This window comes from Bidens hawaiensis, unplaced genomic scaffold (assembly GCF_021521415.1).
Source record: "Bidens hawaiensis isolate Kalapana, Puna unplaced genomic scaffold, B.hawaiensis_p1.1 tig00050655_1, whole genome shotgun sequence".
NCBI lineage: Eukaryota > Viridiplantae > Streptophyta > Magnoliopsida > Asterales > Asteraceae > Bidens > Bidens hawaiensis.
In genome coordinates this window covers 93,708-108,849 of record NW_027499078.1, presented here as the reverse complement: position 1 = coordinate 108,849, position 15,142 = coordinate 93,708, and the positions used below count along the sequence as shown (strand labels likewise).

At 32.8% G+C, this 15,142-nt stretch overlaps 1 pseudogene; it reads left to right on the top strand.

The window, feature by feature from the left end:
* Positions 1-529: 529 nt before the first annotated feature.
* Positions 530-11,213, top strand: LOC143598661 (putative transcription factor bHLH041; annotated as a pseudogene).
* Positions 11,214-15,142: the final 3,929 nt, after the last annotated feature.

Here is a 15,142-nt window from a genome sequence, read left to right as displayed (position 1 = left end):
CAGTTAACACGCTAATTTAATTTGTATTTAAAATCCTTATATTAAAATTGCTTGTAAAATATCTATGTTTCATAATGTACTTCTTCCCCAAGCAAAAACTTGCTCCCGTACATATACATTATATATACACGTTCCAAATTAAAAGAATAAGAATAATAAAATGATAAATAGATAAAATACTTAAAAAAGGAAACTGAAAATGAGTGAAAGGGGACCTTGTACATACTACACATAGAAAATTATATTTACTTTTATTTTTCTGAAATGCATAACCATTCAATTATGTCATCTTCATCTTCCACAAATACACCCCCCTCTCTCTCTCAAACCACCACCCCCCACCCCCCCCCCCCCCACCCCCGCCTTTTCTCTCTAGTGTCTATGTATGTATTTGCTCAGGTCAAATAGATAATTAATTATTAGTGTGTTCACATATGGACAATCCATGGAAGAACAATTCCTTAAAGGCAGAAGCTCCATAGATAAATTCCCATCACTGAACATATATATATATATATATATATATAGATCACCACTTGTGCATTTAATCCATCTTTTCTATATATACACACACATGCACTTCTAGAAAGTACAATAGGGTTTCTGTATACAAACTTCTATTCTTTGAAAATGGTCTCCATTTTCCATCTTGAAGAATTCAAAAGATCCAGTTTGCTTCAACAAATCATCGAATCGTTCGGTTTCGCTTACATTTGCCTTTGGTCTCACTTTCCTCTTCATTCAAAGTACATATTTCATGCTAGTTTAAATACTATTAATATATATATACATCTATGTTTATAATATGCAAACTTACATATGTTATTAGCATGTGTTTCTTCATTCCTTCTTATATCCATACAAATATGACAGTTGCTTAATCTTCATTGATGGAGTATACAAAGAAGGAAACAATCAAGCAAGTTCATCATCTGGGAGTCATGGCATGAGGTCTTTTCTTGACTACCAGAAGTCAATGTTCTTGATTGATAATTACAGCGGGTAAGAACAAGAAAAATGCAATTTGTACTCTTAGGTTATTAATAAGCTTTTCTATTTTAAATAATATTCACAAACCATCTTTATCATTTTTATCTATGTAGAAGGGTTCCGGGATCTGCATTCATGCGCAGCTCGAACATATATGGAGTGTAAAGGATCAGAGCTTTTAAAACTGGCATCAAATGCAGCACAGCTACAATTTTATCAAGTAAGTATACAAATCTAAATAAAGAAACTTGTATAAAAATTATGATTTAATTTCTTGATTCTTGCATGCATGATTTTGAGCTAATAAGTAACCCTATTTTATTTTATTTTTGTACTTGTAGGAAGCAGGGATTAAGGTATGCAATTTTTAGTCTTTAATATTTGTTTACGAGCACATACGATGATAACTTTAATTACAGACTGCAATATTTATGGGGTGTGAAAATGGAGAGATTGAGCTTGGCATGTCTAATGACTCTTCACAAGTAATAATTAGAAATTTAGTTACTTTATTTCATATATAACATTTTGCTTGTTCTTAAACTCCTTTTTATAACTTATGTGTTTTTGTAAATTAGATTAACTTTGAAGTTGAGTTAAAGAAGTTGTTTCCTGGTGATTTCCCACAGTGGTTACACAACCACTTGATCAAACTCTACCGGCTTCATCTTCTTCATCGTCTTTACGATCATTATCGATGGAAAACAGCGTGGATAATTACCCACCTTTTCTCTTCAACACGCTTCAAACTAGTCATATGCCAGAAATATATGGTTTCAGGAACCATATATGGACCCAAAAGCACCAAATCAACAAACACCATCTTCTTCAACAATGAGATCACAAGATTCTATTCAACAAACTCTAGTTCAAATTAGAACCAATCAATTAATACCTTCAAGAGAACAAGAAGAAGCTGAAATGACAAGAGCAATACTTGCAGCTATTTCTGCTTCTCTTCCTTCGTCCTCCTCCTCGCGTAGGCAACAAGCCCCACGAGTTGCTAGTGCTTTTAAGAGATACAGACCGTATTTAGGACCTACAAAACGAGTTCAAAATCGACAAACTCTTTACCGAAGATCACTTTCTTTCTTTAGAAACTTGAACGAGGCTCGCGCCCAACAAGAATACCGTATGGTCCAAACAACACGGCCAACAAGCAATCAACTTCATCACATGATGTCAGAGAGAAAAAGAAGAGAAAAACTTAATGAAAGCTTTCAAGCTTTGAGATCAGTTCTTCCTCCTGGGTCTAAGGTACGTACATGATTTGTTTGTATCACTTTTCTTATTGTAAATGTGATCTTTATTTCATTACATGTGAGTAATAAGCAATACAAGATTGATTTCTTTTGAGGACCGCTTGAGTTTTAAAAAACTCGAAAGAACTCAACATAACAATTTTTTTTTTGAATTTTTTTACACATGTGTAATATATAAGTGTAAGTAATGTACTATAAATTGCAGTATTTTTTTACATACCGAATTGACTTTTACACATGTGTAACTAACATTTAAACTTGTGTAATTATCAAAAATATTTATTCTCTCTCCTCTCCTGATTCATTTTTTAATTAAATTTAATCTCAGTCGCATATTTCGTATCATTTAATTAAATGTGTGATCCAAAATTGAGTTCTTAAAGTTTTTAAAACTAATCAAGTTCTCAAAATATCACTCACCAACAAAATCATAGTAATATATATATTTTTATATACACACACATATATATATATATGTATATATATATATATCCATATCCACTTTGAGAAAATTAACTAGGTTTTTATTTACAACTTTTTTGACGGCCATTTGAATCACTGATGGACAACCGACCCATCAATCATCTTCACTCCACTCTCAGAAGGAAACCTATCGTTGGTGAAAAAACGCCTGGCTCAACCCGAATCCCCTACTTTTTATCACAAGTGTGACTTGAATACAAAACCTCCCCAATATAATATTGATTGAGAGATCTAATCCGATATAATATAATTTGCATTGTGCTTTTAAGATATGTATCTTGCTTTTAGAGGATTAAACATTCTTATTCCATTGTCTTTCTATGGCTTCTGATTGTAGAAGGATAAGGCATCGGTGTTGTCCAACATAAAGGAGTATGTAGGTTCTTTAAAGTCTCAAGTTGATGAGCTTAGTAAAAGAAACAAATTTTTGGAAGCTGAGCATTTAAGGAAGGACATACTTCATCAAGATTCTAGTGTCTTTTCCAGCGATCAGAGATTAGTCATCGGTATCACGGATGTTGAAGAATCAACTTCAGAATCACGAGTTGTTGACATGGAAGTGAATGTAAGAGGGAATTTAGTACTCGAAGATTTGGTCATTCGGATTTTGGAGTTCATGAAACAAATCGAGAATGTAACTATAATGTCGATAGATGCTCGGACACAACCATTAGAGACTCAAACTACCACAAATCGAGTCGTTTTGAGATTGCGAATTCAGGTATATTTTCATATAATCTTCATTTGAAATAAACACATATTTTCGTTTTCAGAAAAATACATGCTACTTTACAACAGCACTTTAAAAAAGTTGAAGGTGAAAAATATTATGTTTTTGTTAAAAAGTAGCATTTATATTGATACAGAAGATAAGCTACTTATAAGTTCTGCCGCTAATCCTTTTAAAATAGCAAAACTAAGTCGTTTGTATGAACATTGATCATCATGATGATCTAGTTTGCCTATATTAAGGATCACACATAATATTATGTGTTAACATTAACAATACATGGCCGACTCTTGAGGTTTGCAAGCCGTACCCTTGGCCGAGACACTTTTTTTAGGGGCCAAAATTTATGTATATATTCTTATATAAACCTTGTATTAAATATAATTGGATTTGATAATCTTAAAATTATCTGTAAGCGTATATGTATATATACACCCAAAGAATATATACGCCGTATATGTTATACGGCGTGTAACTTATATGCCGGATAAAATATACACCGCATATGTTGTGCGTGTGTATATATATATATTTATATATAGTGTTCTTTGTTCCTTGTTGTAATGTAATTTTCATTCTAAGATAATAAAATTTTCTTCCCTGTTTCATTTTTTTTTCTTTTCTGTGTTATCGTTTTCTACGATTACATGGTATCAGAGCAAGGTTGTTAGTCCTGCTCTTCGTTTCAACCGATTTCTCTCAATTCACCTGTTTTCTTTCTTCATCCGATATTTCTTCTTGATCTTTTGATCATTTTCTTATCATCGTTCATGGTTTACTTCGGGTATTGATCTCGTTATCTTCTTGACAAAGCTCTATTCATCTCTTTTTCAGTCTATTCTTCTTTTCAAAAGATTTAACCGTTCAAACTTCACAATCTTTTCTCAATATATCATTTTCTTGGTTATGATATGTTCTCAAAGTTTCAGATCTTTTCTCATTCATTTTCACTCAAAATCTTGCATTTTTTCCTTGTTCTCAACTTATACGCCGTATACGTTTCCTTTACTTACACGACGCATGAGTGCCATTTCATCTGTATAAGTCTCAGCGTATATCTTATACGCCATATAAGTTTCTCTTACTAACACGGCGCGGAAGTCTCCAAAGTATATAAATATACACCGTATATGTTATACGACATATTAGTATTGTTTCACTTTCGTGCCTTCCTTTCGTGCGTTTGTTTCATGTTTCTGTGTTTTCAATGGCAGCTTCAAACAATTTTTTGGTTCCAAATGTGACAATTGATTCCTCGAACCCTCTTTACCTTCACTCTTCTGATCATCCCGGTATGATCCTTGTTTCTAAGTTCTTTGATGGTACTGGTTTTGGATCCAGGAAAATAGCAATGACGATTGCTCTTTCAGCTAAAAACAAGCTCGGTTTCATCAACAACACTGTAACCATGTCGGTTAATGAACTACATCTTGCATTTTAACAACGTTGCAATGATATGGAGATATCATGGATTCTTAACACTCCCACTCATGATATTTGTGAAAGTGTCTTGCATGCTAAAACTTCTCAGATTCTTTGGAATGAGCTTAATTCTCGTTATGGTCAGGCAAGGCGCTAAGATTTATCAGTTGCGAAAGAACCTTTGCCAAATCACTCAATGTAGTGGTGATATTGCTACTTACTTTTCTAAGATGAGTTGAATTGGGACGATTTGAATGCAATCGATACCATTCCTTCATGCACTTGTGAAGCTACTCATTCTTTCGCTAAAAGAGATGAGGATCAAAGGCTAATTCTGGTTGGCCTTAATCCTAGTTATGACATGATCATAAGTAACATTTTGATGATGAAACCTCTTCCTTCTATCAATCGTGCATATGGAATGCTCATGCAAGATGAGAAGCAAAAGGAAATTCACACCACCACTGATTTCACTACAACATCTGCATCTATGAATGCAAGCAAAGGAGGTCACGTCAGTGGAGGAACATGGGAGAATAGGAGGAATTTGGTGTGCACTCACTGCAAGAAGAATGGGCATTCAGTGAACAAATGCTATAAGCTGATTGGTTTTCCCAAAAAATTCTAGTTCATCAAATGAAAGAAGTATGCTAACCTTGCTGAAGAAAAAGGAAAGAGTGGTCAAAATAAGTCTGACCTGCAAGGTATCACTCGGCAACAATATCATGACTTGATGGTTTTATTGCAGCAGAATCAAGTTCAATCTGGCCCTTTAACTACTTATGTTGATAACAGTGCCACAACCATCAATCAAGGTTCTTTTCGAGGTATAATGTCTTGCAATTATTCAAAATGTTGTTCCAAATGGATCATTGACACTCGTGCTAATGACCATACGTGCCATGATCAAAATATGTTTTCAAGCGTACATTTTCACAAAAATCCTATGTCTGTCACTCTTGCTAATGGCACAACCGTCACAGTCAATCAATATGGGATTGTTCCTTTAACTGATAATATTTCTTTGTCAAATGTTCTTTTAGTACCACATTTTAGAAATAATCTTCTTTCTGTGTCAAAATTATGTTATAATACTAATGGTATTTTTCTTTCTTTAAAAACATTTGTGTCTTGTTAGCCATTCTCTAAAGAGCCCACAGGTTCTTGGTGATGTGTTGAATGATCTTTACCTCCTCGAGGCCACTGAGCATTTTCCTATCAATTCTTTTGTTTCAAATAAAGTTTGTAACTTTGTTGTAAGTAGTGAAATTTGGCACAACAGACTCGGTCATTTACCAATTTACAAACTTAAACAATTACCTTTCATTTCCAATGATTCTTTGAAATCTATTAAGCATTGTGATATTTGCCTACGGCACGACAACATAAACTGCTATTTCCTACTAGTACCATGTCAACTAGTAAAATTTTTGAGCTAGTTCATATTGATGTTTGGGCCCATATTTCATAACTACCTACAATGGGTTTAGATATTTTTTTAACCATCGTGGATGATTATAGCACAACCACATGGCCACATTTGCTTTCACTAAAAGGAATGCATTTCCCATACTTCAGTCTTTTATTGAAATGGTTAGCAACCAATTTGGCACGAATGTTAAATGCATTAGATCTGATAATACATTTGAACTGGGGTCTGGATTAATCCAACATGCTTATTTTTTGAGTAAAGACATTGATCATCAGACCACTTGTGTGGCTGTTCCTTAACAGAACGTTATCGTTGAAAGAAAGTATAAACATTTTCTTAAAACCTCGAGAGCTTTTATATTTCCATCAAAGCTTCCTGTTCAGTTTTGGAGTGACTGTGTTTTAAATGCAACACATTTGATCAATCGGTTTCCCACCAAAATTATCAACAATAAAACCCCTTATGAGGTTTTAACATGAAAAGTTCCTTTTTATGCTCACATGAAATCTTTTGGTTCTCTGGCTTATTGTTCCGCATTGGCTCATGAAAGAGACAAATTCAAACAAAGGGTTGTGCCTTGTGTTTTTCTAGGATATCCTCTTGGTAAAAGGGCTTACAGATTATATGATCTTGACACAAACAAGTTTATCATATCATGAGACGTTGTTTTCTTTTAAGCTTTATTTCCTTCGATAACTAAATCCAAAGAAAGCTTCATTTTCCCATCCATTAACCTCATCAATCAATTGTTTGATGATCCTTTGTCTACTTCTTCTACTCCTAATATTCCTGATTTTATCATATTCCGTTGCTCACAATCCTTTTTCTTTTGTTCCTATTTCGAATTCTCTTTCTAATGATCAACTGGTTCGAAGATCTTCAAGAACTTCTGATCCACCCTCATACTTTAATGACTATGTTTGTAGTAACTATGAATTTTCTCATCATTGTTTCCATACGGTCACTAATTCATGCTCCTCTCATATCTCTTGTTCTTCCTCTCACATTCTTCCTTCTAGTCAGTCTCTCGCTCAAGCGATCTCTGATTTACATGAGCATACTTCGTATAAGGAAGTTGCCGGTATTCCTGAATGGCAAGATGCCATGAAATCTGAGTTTTAGGCTCTTGAAAATATTAATAATTGGACCATTATTGATCTTCTTCCTAGAAAGAAAGCTATTAAAAGCAAATGGGTGTTTAAAGTTAAGCACAAAGCAGATTGGACGATTGAGCATTGTAAAGCAAGATTGGTGGTGAAAGGGGATACTCGAAAAGAGGGGATTGATTATAGTGAAATTATTTCTCATGTTGTCAAGATGACCACCATTCGAAGCCTTGTAGTTGTCGCTACAAAACAAAGTTGACCTCTTTTCCAGCTTGATGTTAATAATGCCTTTCTAAATGGGGACTTAAATGAGGATATTTGTATGCTACCACCACTTGGTTTGCAATTCCCTAATAATTAGGTGCTTAAACTTTAGAAATCCTTATATGGTTTGATACAAGCTACTCAACAACGGTATGGAAAATTGTCTTCTGAATTAAAGTCAAGAGGGTATGTGGGTTCTCTGAATGATCATTCTTTGTTTTCAAAGTCGATGTGATCATTAGTGGTTTATGTCGCTATATATGTTGATGACATTTTAGTTACTACGAACAATTTGGAAGAGATCAATTCTCTCAAGACTTTCCTGGATTCATCTTTCAAAATCAAATATCTGGGAAGTCTCAATTATTTTTTTGGGAATGGAGGTTCTTTACACAACTAAAAGTATTACCATGTGTCAACGCAAGTTTGTTAAGGACATGATTTTTGAATTTGATACTTCCAATCTTTCTGCCACCAACTCTCCATTGCTTCATCATTTACAACTTCAAGCTCATGCGGGACTTGTTCTTGATGAACCTTTACGATACAAGAAACCTGTTGGTAAACTTAAATGCCTTACTAACACAAGACCTAATAATGCTTTCGCTATTCAATATTTGAGTCAATTCATGCAAGATCTGAGGATGTCTCATTGGAATGCCGCTCTTCATACTCTTTCATATGTCAAATGAACTTTATCTCAAGGATTATTCTTCAACAATAATCCTTCCTTTACTCTGCATGCATTCTGTGATACGGACTGGGCAGTTAGTCCTAATACTCGTCAATTGGTTAGTGGTTTTTATGTTTCACTTGGGGGCTCTCCAATTACTTGGAAATTTAAGAAACAACCTACTGTTTCTTCAAGCTCCGCTGAAGAGAGTACCGATCTCTTCGTCGTGTGACTGACGAACTTGCATGGTTGACAAGACTTCTCTCGGAGTTTAATGTTCTTGATATTACTCCTATCACATTCAAATTTTATAGTCAGGCTACAATCTATATTGCAAAGAATCTTGTCTTTCATGATCGGACTAAGCACATTGAAATCGATTGTCATTTTGTTCGCGAGAAGTTACAAGAGGGTCTCGTGACTTTGGTACATACAAACACAAAAGATCAGCTTGCTGACATTTTTACCAAGAGCTTGTCGGGGCCTCATATTCACGAGCTTCTATGCAATTTGGGTTTTCTCAACCTCCAACTTGAAGGGGGGGGGGGGTAAGTCTATATATGTACATATACGCCCAAAGAACATATACGCCGCGTATGCTGTGTATATATATAGTATTCTTTCTTTCTTGTTGTAATGTAATTATCGTTTGAGATAATAAAATTTTCTTCCATGCTTTGTTTCTTCTTTCTTTTCTAGTGTTATCCTTTTCTATGATTACATTATCGGACTCAAAACTTTTTATAATCTATTTGGTAAAGTTTAGGTTATTGTGCCTTAACCAAAATTCACCTCGTAAAAAATGTTAGGAGAGCATAACGAATTTTCGGTTAGCCATTAACTATTAATGTATATTTGATTTTATTACTAAATTTTTTGCTATATTTATTGTTATAATGTTAATTTTGATAAAAAAAAATTAGCTTATATATTTCATTACTCGTAAGGGTCTACAACTTTTTTTTTATTTCATCTCGACTAAGATATACAAATTCTCAAAGACTTGCTGAATATTGAATTCTTGATTTTCAACACCTAGGACTTTTACTTAACTTATCACACACTAAGAAAATCTCCTTAGTACTAGGGATGGGCAAATTCGGTACCGGTATTGAAATCGGTATCGATTTGGTACTGTCGGTACCGAATCGGTATCAAAGTTTTGAGTTTTCGAATCGGTACGGTACCGGTATTTACCGAATTTTTACCTTCAATACTTGTACTGTCCTGGTATCGGTACCGATACCCAACCGAATATTTCGATACCAATACCAAAAATTTGTGATTTTTGGGATTGGTATTTTCGATACCGATACGGTACCATTCTCATCATCCCTAGTTAGTACAAACGTCCAATACATGCATATAGCAAAAGACAATTAATATTGTCAAATAAAGTAATAGAACTTAATTAACTACCTATATATTATTATTAATACTGTTGCTTTAGAAAACTGGAAGCAAAAGAAAATATTAGAACTTTATTGATACGAGTTTCTACTTGTAATTATTATTTCTTTTAGAAAAACATGATTAAATATTATCAAATCAAATGAGATGATAGATGGTTAAAGCAGCCAACTTGTTTAATAATGTGAAGACGATGGTTAATGCTTATAATCTTAAGTTTCATGTTCAAAACCTGACTCAAGGGTTTCTTTCACAGTAATGAGTGTCCTTTTTGATGGTGTTCTTGAGTGACTCAGATTTAAAGCGTCAAAACCAGTATAAACGATTGACATCATATCTTAAAAACTTTTAACTGAACATTAAAGGGTGGTTCAAACACTCTTAATAAAAGTAACAATAAGCTAGACCATATTAACCTTTTAAACACATGAACTTTATTAGTGGTTTCTTGGAACCCCTTTTCGTCAACTTTATTTGACCAAACAAAAGCATTATCAATTCAAGTTTTAAGTGTATTGGGTTGGTAGTTAAATAATTAATTTGAAACGTCGCATATGAGAAAATTTAAAATATAAAGAGAGATGAAAATGAGAATTATAAGTCGTGATAAAAAAAAACCTTTAAAAATAATTTAAAAAAGAATAATAAACAATCATAACTCAAAATATAAATAGAAAACAAAAAAAATTAAAAAAACAAAATGTTTCCGGTCATTGCCGTTTAAAAAAAATGACGAAAATACACAATGAAGAAAATAAAATAAACACAATGATAAATAAAAAAAGGACACACAATAGATCACATATAACATAATGTCGAACAAAATATAACATAACGTTGAAAAATATAAAGAAAAAAACACACAATCAATAACGAAAATAAACAAAAGACACGATGATTTTTTTTTCTCAACATTATGTCTTTTCTTTTATTTTGAGAACGGGGAAGACGGTGAAAACATTTTTTGTTTTTAGTTTTTTCATTTTTTTATTAAATTTTGAATAATATTTTTTTTATTAATTTATTATTATTATTAAAAAACCTTCTTATTTTTGTCTTCTTTAACCTGACCCTATTAAAAAGAAAAAACAAATATAGTCTAAAATAATATGAAAACATATGTTCTTACTATCTGTTCGTATTTTAAACCATTTAAATCGGTCTCGGTTTAGTTGTACGATTCCACTTTTTGGGGTCAGTTGATTTTAAAAATTTTATTATACACAAATAAATTTTTATTACATAGTATATTACACATTTCTTTGTAAATGACAAATATGTTAATTTTCACGACAATTTGAAACAAAAAGTCTATTTATTTAATATTTAATAATAATATTAACTACGTTTCCTAATGTTTTCCTTTGTGCAGGGAAGTGAATGGGACAGATCAAACTTCCAAGAAGCAATGACGAGGGTCCTTGATGACCTGGCCCGATGACATGTTGCCATAGATTTTTGCCACGTGTTGTGGACCACTTTAGAAAACCTAACCAAAAGATGTTCACTTTTCAAAAGGTGTTTTTATTCAAAGAAATTAATATGTTAATAATTCACTGGCTTGTAATTGCTATCAAGTCTAGCGACAGTTGTAATTTTAACTTTTGTTACTAAGGGTGATTTCATATTAACAGAGAAAGAGTGATTTATAGGGGTGGACATAAACCAGGTAAAATTCATGAGACTCGCCCCACCCAAACCAGTGAAACTCGTTTATAGTTTTATAGAGCATACACAGGGTCCTGGTCCGATAGCGGGTTTAAAGGAAGACCCGTGAACAAGTTTGTATTTGAAATCAACCTAATTAGTTGATTCATATATTGTTGATTTTGTTATTTTCTTTGTAACTTGATTTGTTTTACTAATTTGAATTTCGTTTTTTAGACAGGTTTTATGTATAATTATCATTTATGGCATACCGTTGTATACGTATAACGAAAAAAGCTTTGATTTACACAGAACATATATATGTTGGTTGTTAATAAGTGTTACAATTCTTATATTGTTAGTTATGTTTGTGTTATTAATATTGTTTTCTATAAATTGGAATGCAACCCCACTAATTGCCCATTTAAAAATATCTCATATATATCAAACAAATGGGTCCAATACTAACAATCGGTTTTATGACCCGGTAAACCCGCCTAGGACGTGGACGAGTTACTAACACTAGGATCGGCTCTCGGATCTCGTCGTCACTATTAATTGGGTCCGGGGTTTGATTACGGCCACCTGATTTAAATATAAATCAATACATTGTTCATTAGAGAAATGATTGTATTTTTTTTCATTTGAGATTACCATTGGTAACAAAAATGATTGTCGGGTATTTCAGTGATCATATTGCTAGTATGGATTACTATCGATCATTGGTCATAGTTTGGATTATTAAATAATAGTTTTTAAGCGTATATGATTTTTTTATTTTCCATTATTTGAGAAAGTATTATTGGAATTGTGCATAAATATAACATGGTAATATATATTATAACATGTATTAACAAATAGCTCTACTGAAAATCAAATAAGAAATTATTTGATAACTTGTAATTGATCTAGTCTTACTCATTGTATGTGTGTGATTCTTCTGGCTGATTTACACAGTTAAATACACACCCAAGCCTAGGCTAGATCTCTTGTTTTTTTGTATGTACAAACTTGCTCTTGTTAGTTTAGAGCATTCATAGGAGAGATACCTAATCAAAAGTCGTGATAAGTATGAAAGCATTGCTTTGAATAGTTTACAACAGAAATAAATAGCACACTTATATTTTGATGCATGGAGATGAACTATTGCATAACTGTTTGTTGTTTTTAAGAATTAACATGTTTGGAGTTAAAGTGAAATAGTAATTATAAAAGAGATGAATATAACTTAAAGATGCATCAAAATACGTCACCTAATGGATCACATTGATAAATGCATATCAACAAGGCTATTTAAATTATTCTTAGACCTAAGATACTTATGGTTCAAAGCATAAGAAAAATTGAACATTTACATAAGATAAATGATGTAATCTTATAACATCTATAACATGAATGAATGTAGTGGATAGACAACTTGGTTCTATGTTATCGTCACTTTGGTTGTTGGTGTCTCGAGTAAGGAAGAGTTTGTTGGTAAATTAATGCATAAAACACAAGTTTGTGATATTGTTAGATTAGGAAGTAGTAATTAAATGATTATACAACTAACAAAACCTAACAAGAACCAACACAGGATGATATGAAGTCATTGGGAATGATTTATATTAGCAAATAAATAGTACTATCATTAAGTCTCGCTCATAATCCTTCTCTTATTTTCGGTTGATGAGATATGTCCAATTTGTTGCAAGGCTTGTTTGGACGTCTTTAAAGAGCATGCCATACAATCTAGAGAGCTTCTGGGTTTTGAGTACCGACACGATTTGATTAGGGACATTCTTTTTAACATATTTAGTGTGCCGAAATTTATGCAAAAAAGGACACATGTGAACTTCTTAAACTACCCTTTGGAAAGAAAGATCAACTTAGACTAGTTTGCATTTTGGTCTTTAGAAAGATAGAATGGAAACATATGTGTAAGGATCTAACAGGGGTTTCTTCTCTTATGGGATTCAGGAGTAGTGTTTTTAAAGTGAGTCAGGCTACTTTAAAAGATGCTTCATTCAAAGTGACCAAACACAAGAAAACATGCATAGATAATTAACACATATTTATACTCTTTGCTTTTATACTTTTGGTATCCTTGCGTCTGAGGTTGTGGAGCTCTTTAATTATGTTCCACTTGTCACGCATAGTAATGTTATGATATTAAGATATATAAATGTAGTTTGCAAAAGACTTAGTTTTTCTATTAAAAAATTGAGGCTAACAGTGTAGTTTGTTGTCCCGCTTGCCTTATTTTCGATATAAAAGTTGATACTTATAATTGCCTTGGAAAGTTTTTAAATATATATTTAGCTTTTCATGAATAAAGATTTATTAATTAAGTGTTTCTTCATGACTAAGAATGTAAAGTTTTATATACAAAGTTTATAATTAGATGACGTTCCTTGTAAAAGAAGAAACATCAATCATTATAAGAAAGATATTTATAAAATAGACGTTTCTTCATGAAGAAGACAAGTAACACATAATTGTAAATAAGCAGAACGACTACATGTCTAACTATTATACAAAGACAAATGTTTTATCAATGTCTAAAGCTATAAAGTTCAGACTAAATGTTTGAAGCTAGATTATTCGACCTAGATATTTATACAAAGTTATTCTCGTACTATAGGTTCGAGGTAACTCATCAAAGCATATATTTGTTCAATTGATCATCATAATAAAGTTAAATACACTTACACTTTATAAACTCTTTAAACGAGTCGTTTACACAAAAGTTTGCATGGGATTACAGATCCTTCAACTTTAGTATCTACTGGATTTCATGCTAGTTATATGTATGTCTGGATCCATAGATATATGGGCAGAGGGTAGGCATACCTACCACGCATACCATCACGCTCCTACTCATTGAGCCAATCTACAGGGTCATTAGGGCTTGACTATGTGCATATAATTAGTACGCATGTCTATATGACCACTGATTTGTTTCGAGTATTAACTAAAGGCTTACATAAATGATTTAGAGTTAATGTGTTCACTAGCATTTGTCCCTGGCGTGTTTTATAAAATTGTTTTACATATAATTAGAAGGACATGCGATTAGATGGAGGTGTTAGCCGTTAGAAGCATCTAATGGCTCAGTTTGTTTCTATTAAGTAAATGGATGTAAATTAATTACATTTTTTCAGCTAAACTTTTGTAAGAAAATATCGGCTATTTAACTCCCTAAATTGTTAATAATATTTTAAAATATTTCCTCTACGCAGCACAAACTTTTATATATTTATAAATAGGTACCGACTATGGTCACATGCCTAGGCCCATGGAGCGGGCGTGATAATGAAGCCCCACAATTTTCGTCTCTAAATCATGTTATTCATCTTACGATCGAATCACATATACTTAATGTCACCACGAGTTTTTACCAGGAGTTGATGTCCGATGACGCCAAAAAAATGTATTTGTTGTGAAGCAGTAAGAAGGGTCAAGTTCCGGGCAACAAGGTTCATGTTCTGCACATAGAAAGAGTAAATACAAAGAAATAAACATGGGTCGTGAAAATGGACACACTCGTCTATGGAATGAATATTTTTATGATTATCTCGCGTTCCCAGATAGCTACTTTAGACGTCGGTTCATGATGCACCATACACTATTCATGAGAATTGTGAACGATTTCTCAGCATACTATCAATACTATCAACAAAGAGTAGATGTTGTTGGATTGCTTTCCCCCATCCAGAAATGCACATGTGTCATGTGTCAGTT